The following is a 9,129-nucleotide window of genomic DNA, read 5'->3' as shown; positions in this document are numbered from 1 at the left end:
AAACTGTACTGGCTTTAAATGGATGTGATAATGCACAAAAGTGTGCATACTTGGTAAGTCTGTCAACTACCACCATGATGACACTCTTTCCCTCAGACTTGGGTAAACCTGTGATAAAATCCATTGAAACCTCCTCCCAACGTTGGCTTGGAATGGATAAAGGTTGTAATAGACCCGGTGTCTTAATTGTTTCAACTTTATTTTGTTGGCAAACCAAACATTCCGCCACAAACTTTTGAATATCTGATTTAAGGCCATCCCAAAAAAATTCCTTCTTAACCCTGTGGTAAGTTTTTAAAAATCCTGAGTGCCCTCCTAAGGGAGAAGTGTGCAATTCCATAAGAATCTTTTGTTTTAGCTGGGAATTCTTACAGAGGTATAAGCGATCTTTGTACCATAACGAATCATTTTTCCAGCTAAATGTATCAGAAGTACTGGAATCTTGTTGTAGCTTTCGAATAAGTGCCCACACTTCTTCGTCATTCTTCCATTCCTCCCTTGCTTCGTTTATCCAATCTGGTTGGATAATAGAAATGGCACACAACAATGCTTCCACATCCTCATCCTTTCTTGAGAGTGCATCTGCCACCACATTTTGCTTCCCTTTTTTGTAGATGATTTCAAAGTCATAACCCAACATCTTTGTGACCCACTTTTGTTGCTCTTCAGAGGATAATCTTTGTTCTAAAAAGTATTTAAGGCTATCATGATCCGTTTTTACCTTGAAGTGTCTTCCCATTAGGTAGGGTCGCCATTTCTTAAGTGCATGGAGTATTGCCAACATTTCCTTCTCATAAATAGCTTTGCTTAAAAACTTTCCCTTGATTGGACGACTTTCAAAAGCAATGGGTCTTTCATCTTGCATTAGAACAGCACCAATTCCATTTCCTGAAGCATCACATTCCACAATAAAGGTTTTTGTGAAGTCCGGTGTAGCTAAGACCGGTGCTTGGCACATTGCCTCTTTAAGATGTTCAAAGGCCTTTGTTGCTTCCGGAGTCCATGAAAATGAATCTTTCTTCAATAATGTTGTTAGAGGTGCTGCTATTCTCCCATAATTCTTAACAAACTTGCGATAATACCCTGTCAACCCAAGAAATCCTCGCAGATGCTTTATGGATGTGGGGATTTTCCATTCCTTAATGGCTTTAATTTTGCTAGGGTCTACCTTAACTCCTTCATGAGATACAATATGACCCAAATATTCCACCTCCTGGACTCCAAAGAAACATTTGGATCTTTTTGCATATAATTGTTTCTCCTCCAATAGTTGTAGCACCCTGTCAACATGTTCAACATGATCCTTCCAAGACTTGCTGTAGATTAGTATATCATCAAAAAATACTAACACAAATTTTCTAAGGAATGGTTTGAAAATTGAATTCATCAAACCTTGAAATGTTGAAGGTGCATTGGTAAGGCCAAAAGGCATGACCAAAAATTCATAATGACCCTCATGAGTTCTAAATGCTGTTTTCGGAATGTCTTCAATCTTCATTCTGATTTGATGATATCCCGAACGAAGATCCAACTTGGTGAAGTAAATTGATCCATGCAATTCATCCAGTAATTCATCAATGACAGGAATGGGGAACTTATCTTTAATAGTGAGCTTGTTGAGCTCCCTATAATCTGGACACATGCGCCATGATCCATCCTTCTTGTGCACCAATACTACTGGAGCTGAGAAAGAACTTTGACTCGGTTGAATTATACCAGCCTCTAGCATTTCTGCAACCATACGTTCAATTTCACTTTTTTGGACATAGGGATATCTGTACGGCCTGATGTTTGGAGGAACACTTCCTGGAATCAGATGAATAGCATGATCATGATCACGCATAGGTGGGAGACCTTTGGGAGTCTCAAATACCTTGGAATGATTGTCCAGGACTTTTTGGAGATCTGGAGAAATAGATGATTCCAATGTGGAAACATCTAGCGAACATAATTGTGCAATTACACCTCTTTGCTCCTTTTTTAGAAGCTTTGTCATACCATTAGAGCTGATTATCTTTCCTGGTTTCCCTGCAATACCCCTTAATTCAACTTCCTTTCCTTCCACAGAAAATTTCATGAAAAGTTCTTGAAAATTAAAAGCTATTGTACCCAAGGATTGTAGCCATTGGACTCCTAGTACAACATCAGCACCTCCCATTGGAATGGAAAGCATTGGGCTAGTCAATACATATTCTCCCATGGATAGCTTGATATTATGGCACTTTCCAGAACAATTTATTGTTCCTCCATTTGCAATCATCACTTGACACTCTGGTGCTGGATATAGGAAGCAATTCAATTCTTTTGCTACCCTACAATGAATAAAATTGTGGGTGCTTCCTGAATCAATCAACACTATTACCTTTTTCTTCTTGATTTGTCCTTCTATCTTGATGGTTTGAGGAGTGGTAATTCCCGCCAATGCATTACAAGATATGGTCGGATTTATTTGTTCTTCATCTAGGCTTTGTTCCTGGAATATATCCTCTTCTTTTGACCTTTCTTGCTCCTTTTCTTCTTCCTCTTCACAATCTATGTAGAATAATTTCTTCTCAGCACACTTATGACCTTTTGTGTATTTGCTATCACAATTGTAACAAAGCCCTTTTGCTCTTTTTTCTTCCAATTGTTGTGGTGTCAACCTTGTAGGTTGTGGAAGACTATGGGCAACAACACTTCCGTCTTTATAGTTGTGAATGGTATGCTTCCTAGTTGCCATAATTTTGCTTTCCATTTTTCTTGCTAACCTGAATGCCTTCTCTAATGAATCAGGTTCCCAAAGGCGCACATCATGTTGGATATTATCCTTTAAAGACCCTATGAACACATCAATCCTATGCTCCTCTGGAATATCTTTTACCCTTATGTTCAATTTTTGGAACTCCTCAATGTGCTCCATTATTGAACCCTTTTGTTTGAGACTTATCAATTGGCTAAAAAAAGTGTTGCTTTTTGTATCCTCATAATGTGCTATCAATTCTTCCGTAAAAATTGCCCAAGTGATAAATTGTTTACGAGAACAAAGCCATTGATACCATACAAACTGATTTGGTTCCAAATATAAAGTTGCCATACGTACCTTTTGTGTGTTTTGCACATTATTGAGATCGAAGAATTGCTCCATCTGTAATATCCATGTGGCGGGATCCTTGCCATCAAACTTCCTCATATCGATTTTTGGAACATGGTGAGTCTTCGATCCAACATTAGAGTCTATGGAATCATGATTAACATTTCTTTTGTTCTCATCATGAGTTTCCTTTACTACCTTTTCACCATTAGTGACCCTTTCTTGTAGCAACTTCTTCAATTCTTCCATGTTTGTATTCAAATCTATCTTCAAATTTGCCATCGAATCCTCCATCTTAGCTTCCATGCCCTTTATCTTAGATTCCACACCATTTACCTTAGATTCCACGCCACTTATCTTAGCTTCTGTTAGCTTTTGTGAGCGTGACATTTGTTGCACTTGTTCTTGTAATTTTGATATATCATGTAGCATTTCTTCCTCTTCTTCATGAGTCATGCTAGAGCTTTCAGGTTCCTTACTAGGTGTTTGCATTTTCTTTCCTCGGGGCATCAGTTACCGATAATAATGCTTTACTATGCCCTTTGAATTTCGTTAAACCAAGCTTACACAAAAATAAAAAAAAAACTACACACCTTTTTTCACTTTATAGAAGCCTGATATTGAATCTGATGTATCTCTGTAATTTCGGATCATCCAAATCTGAAATTGCTACCTGTAGTAGCCTTTTGCGTCCTCTTTCCAATTCCACAAGTCTGAGCCAAATTGGATTCTCCAAGGAAGAGTTATGTGAAATCTCCCACGGTGACTTGCTTTTAGACTGGTTCAGTAGAGCGAAGTTGTACGACGTGCCACGAGTCACTGTTTTGATATTTGGATCTGAAAAACACCCACAAGAAACTACAGTCTGTCCTCTTTCTGTACCTTCTTACGAAACTTCAATCCGATGCTCAGAAAGAAAGTTATGACGATTTTCCCCAGGTCACCTGTTTTGAGTGTAATTCAGGAGTCATCAAAAAGACCAACTTCCTGAAATCATATCTCCAAAAATATTGCGCGAAAAGCTATGAAATTCGGATCCAAGGTTCAGCGAGATGTCTTCTCAAATGGGTTTTTTTTCCAACTTCTGAAACGTCACAGAAAAAAATTTATAGCGAAAATGCCACGATGACCTGTTTGGAGCAGCGAAACCCTAGAATCCAAAGCTCTGATACCAAATGTTATGAAACCAGCTCACAAAAAGATAGAAAAGAGAGATCCACGCCTTAGAATTCAGCCTCTTCGAGGGGGAAACCTCCTTTACATTACATAAATGAACAATTCTTGGATGATAAAAATGAAAATACCTCCTTTCTATATATAGGAGTCTAAGTGGTCCCAATATAATCAAAGCCTACATAACAATAATATTGTAGGGCACAACAATAACAATAGTGGGCTTCTATGTGGCACAATAGTAACAATATGGGCACTACATGGGTACATCAATATAAATAAGGGGTATAACTACAATAGTAATGGGGTAATCACTAGTATTATAGGGACCCAACAACCTCTGTGCTATCAGGAAGCAATAGAAGGTTTGAAAATTGACAAGTGGAAAGCAGCCATGAAGGACGAAATGATGGCCTTAGGTAAGAACGGCACATGGGATCTCGTTGAGCTTCCGAAAGACAGGAAAACTGTGGGGTGTAAATGGGTTTTCAAGCTGAAACGAGGTGTGAATGATACGAAAGACAGGTACAAAGCGATACTGGTTGCAAAAGTGTTTTCTCAGAAAGCCGGTATTGACTTTCATGAGATTTTTTCACCAATGGTTAAAATTGTTTCAATTAGAATTGTGTTAGCATTAGCGGCTTTGCTTGATTTAGAGTTGCAGCAATTAGATGTTAAAACTACATTTCTACATGGAGACTTAGATGAGGAAATATATATGGAACAACCGGAAGGGTTTGTTCAACATCGCAATAAGAAATTTGTCTGCAGGCTCAAGAAGTCTTTATATGGCCTGAAGCAGTCACCTCGGTAGTGGTATAAGAAGTTTGATTCTTTCATGTTGAGTCAGAAATATGTTAGAAGTGAATATGATCATTGTGTTTATTTTAAGCAATTTGAAAATGGCATATTCATTATCTTAGTATTGTATGTTGACGATATGCTTTTAGCAAGCAAAAGCATAGAAGAAATCAACAAGTTGAAGGCTCAGATGGCAAGGACATTTGATATGAAAGATCTAGGAGCAGCAAGACAGATTTTGGGCATGGAGATTTTCAGAGACAGAAGCAATGGTAAGCTATGGCTATCACAACAAAAGTATATTGAGAAAATACTTTTGAGGTTTGGTATGAATAACGTGAAGCCTGTGTCAGTCCCGCTCGCTTCCCATTTCAAGCTTTCTTCGAGTTTATGTATTAATTCAGATGAAGAAAAGGAGTTTATGTCTCGAATTCCATATGCTAATGTAGTAGGGTGTTTAATGTATGCGATGGTGTGTACGTGACCAGATATTTCACATGCAGTTGGGGTTGTCAACAGGTATATGGCAAATCCGGGTAAAGAGCACTGATCAGCAGTGAAATGGGTGCTTCGGTATTTGAGAGGCACAAGTAGTTATTGTATCACTTACAATAAGAGTAGTGAATTTGTTTGCGGATATGTTGATTCTGATTTTGCAGGTGATTTGGATAAGAGAAGGTCAACTTCAGGGTATGTCTTTACTCTTGCAGGTGGAGCTATTAGCTGGATGTCAAAGCTACAAAACATTGTTGCTTTATCCACTATTGAAGCAGAATACATTGCTGCTTCGCATGCTTGCAAAGAGGCGGTTTGGTTGAAAGGTTTGCTTGGTGAGTTTGGTAGGTTATAGGACAACATCAGGTTACTTTGTGATAGTCAAAGTGAAATACATTTGGCTAAGAATCCGGCCTATCATAGTAAATCAAAGCATATTCCAATTAAGTACCATTTTGTAAGACAGGTTATCACTGAAAGGGAAGTCTCTCTTGAAAAGGTGCATACAAAGGAAAAATGTGCAGACATGTTCACGAAACCAGTTTTGCTGGAGAAGCTGCGTTGGTGTTTGGCTTCTCTTGGCTTGCAGAAAAGATAAAATAATAAACAAACAGGGCATCAGGCTAATTTTTGTCAAGGTGGAGATTGTTGAAATTTTCTGTTTTATGTAAAATAGGCAAAAATCTCTGTAGATGACAACAATACGATTTTTTGTTGCTAGATTAACTCCAGGTTGTTGGGAGAGAGTTAATGCATCCTCAATTTGATGTGAGAGGATTTATGAGGCAGTTAGATTCTCCTTGCTATAAAACAGGTATCCATACAGATTTTTTTTTGAGGTGTGAGAGTTTGTGAGGAATTGATTAATATTTTGTAATCTCCTATTTGATTAATAAGATTGCCGATGCCTATGTTTGGTGGACGTAGCCCAGATTGGTTGGGTGAACCACGTTAAACCTCTGTGTTCCCCGTGCATGTTTTTAATAGCTGTGTATATGTTTTTTGTATTGTTGTGCATCTGATCTCCAACAAATATGGGGTTCAAGTGGTATTGGAATCTTTCTTAATCATGAATTTAAAGCTTACGGGCCATTATTCAACTTCTGAATGTAAGAATTAAGTTTTAGAGCAAATCTACTGGGATTTTAGCAATTCTTCAAGACTACTACAAGAAGTGCTACAGGAGGTCCTTTTTGCTATAGGAGGGGATCCAAGAGCTTTCCAGGCGAAAGTATGGTGTCTTGAAGGTGGAGGAAGGTGGATGGAGGTAAATTAAGGTTGTGGGAACCCTTTTTCCAAGATTAGTATGTCTCAAAAGCCTATCCCGCACACAATTTCATGCCCACGATGTCCTTCATTGGCCTATCAAGGTGATTTCATTGGAATATTTTGAGAGAAGTATGAGGTGTCCAGGAGGAAGGTAAAATGGCCTGAGTGGATGTGGATGTTTTTTCCAATCCGTACAAGCCAAAAAAAATCCCTCGAAACTAATCAAGTGCATTAATTGAATGATCAATATTCCAGCAACACGAATCAAAGTGGAAAGGATGAGTTGAATTTTATTTCTTTAAGAGCTACTCTAACATATACCTACTCTACTTTCAAAATCAATGCTACTAACTTCTAAGTTGTAGAAAACAAGCATGCAAAAGAGTTTCAATTCAAGACTTGACAATTTTCCAAGAAATCATAAACACATTTCTTTGGCTTGTTGTTGTAGATCTTCCAGCCACCCTTCCCACAAGAGACGTAGTTTTCAAAAGTGAAACTATAATTTTGTAATATATTTCCCACTTAAACAAAGAAATAAATGTAATTAATTGAGAAAGAACAAGGAAATAATATAAGACAGGGACTAAAGCTGCTGGGTTGGACCCAAAATCAAGGGTTTTAGCCCTCCAAAGTTAACTCATATGTACACCAATAGTAAGCTTTTCATTGACATAAAATGAGAGTTACATACATCATATGAAATATGAAAATAACAGTTCAAGCACTAGGCTCTCAGTAGCTACTCCTATATCCAACAAAAGCTTGAATCCTAATAAGCCTTTCGGCTTTTTTATTTATAAAAAAAGTAGTTGAGGGAAGCTCCCTTGAAAGGAGGAGTGATTCCCAACAAAATTTCAAAATTGATGGATATGGTTTGTTATGTAGCCAACTCACATGCTTTTGATCTTCACATGCACTTGAGTTCCTTAGCTGCTAGTGAATTTGAGATATTGGTGCAAAATATTTTATCTCAAGCTGAGTTGGAGAGTTACTATAATGGACAAGACCCCCTATATTCTCTCTACATGTCTCCAATCATCTCCTCCATAGTAAATATCTCTATCAATGCTTCTTTTTCCTACATAATAATCCCATTAGGCCATGAAATACGACAAGCACCCTTTAGTCTTCATAATAAGCATATTTTGGATAAAAATGCAAATTAATGTGAGAAAAGGAGACTTTTAAGGGCTGGAGGATAACACAATGGGCCTCAAAATATACCTATTGATAGGACCCATCACTTAACAATGGGCTTAAGGAAATTTCCAAAATACAGGAGCTCAATGTGTTCCATAGTAGATCCACCCTTCCTTCTTGGCCTTGCCTATGACGCTCTAACCAAGCCATAAAGACACAACAGGTTGACTGTGGAAGCCACCAAAATCTCATATCCCAAACACATTTACATTAAATCACCAGACTGGAATTCACAACGTCGTTGAAGTTGGCTTAAGCTCCTTCCTACCTTGTCACTTCTTGAAGGGCAGGGTTTAGCATAGCAAAAAATGCCATCATATGAGTCTAAATACCCAAAACTTTCCAAAACCTCTAATCACATAACCTCATGTGATCAGCACCAAACCAAAGCAACTGATCTACCAAATATATCCCTTGCCTTCTCTAGAGACTTCGATGTGTGCTTCCAGCTAAAGGTGTACCTAACATCCTTCGTCATCACCTATGTTGCATTGTTGTATTGGGGATGACAAGGAGGCCCCCATGGTGTTGTGATTTTGATTAATTGTCGCCCCCACTATGGAATCATTTTTATTTTTGTTTTGTATCCCAGAGGAATGCAACAAGTTGCTTGACATGTAAATACTAGTAAACCTGTGGGGGTCTATAACCTATCCTCCTTGCCATAAATGAGGTCACAACCGGCAAGATTTGAACCTTGTACCTCTTATCTTTCTCAGATTTTACTTTACTTGGATCACCAATTGAGTTTCTCCCTTCAACCATAAAAATTTAATTTTAAATATAAATAAAACTTTTAATTTTATTAAGAAATGAATTATATAAAATATTAGTATTCTTTTTATTATACTTGTAGGCAAGGTATTACACATTCAATTTGTCTTTGAGTGTCATGAAAATGTCGTGCTTCTTATCCATAGTTTAACATTAGGAATTCATTTTTTGTCATTTTTATTCTGATTTAAATTTTTTTATTTGTAACCTAATTGGTTGAGGTCTTTTTATGGGTTGTTTAGTAACTTCCATTTAAAAAAAACATATATTATATTACATTATATATATTAATATAAACCATATTAATTAATCATATTTATTATTTTTTGATCATGATATTTAAT

Source organism: Pinus tabuliformis, chromosome 8 (assembly GCF_031772625.1).
Source record: "Pinus tabuliformis cultivar Carrire ecotype Pingquan chromosome 8, CPIR1, whole genome shotgun sequence".
Lineage (NCBI taxonomy): Eukaryota > Viridiplantae > Streptophyta > Pinopsida > Pinales > Pinaceae > Pinus > Pinus tabuliformis.
Note: the sequence above shows the minus strand (reverse complement) of the source record.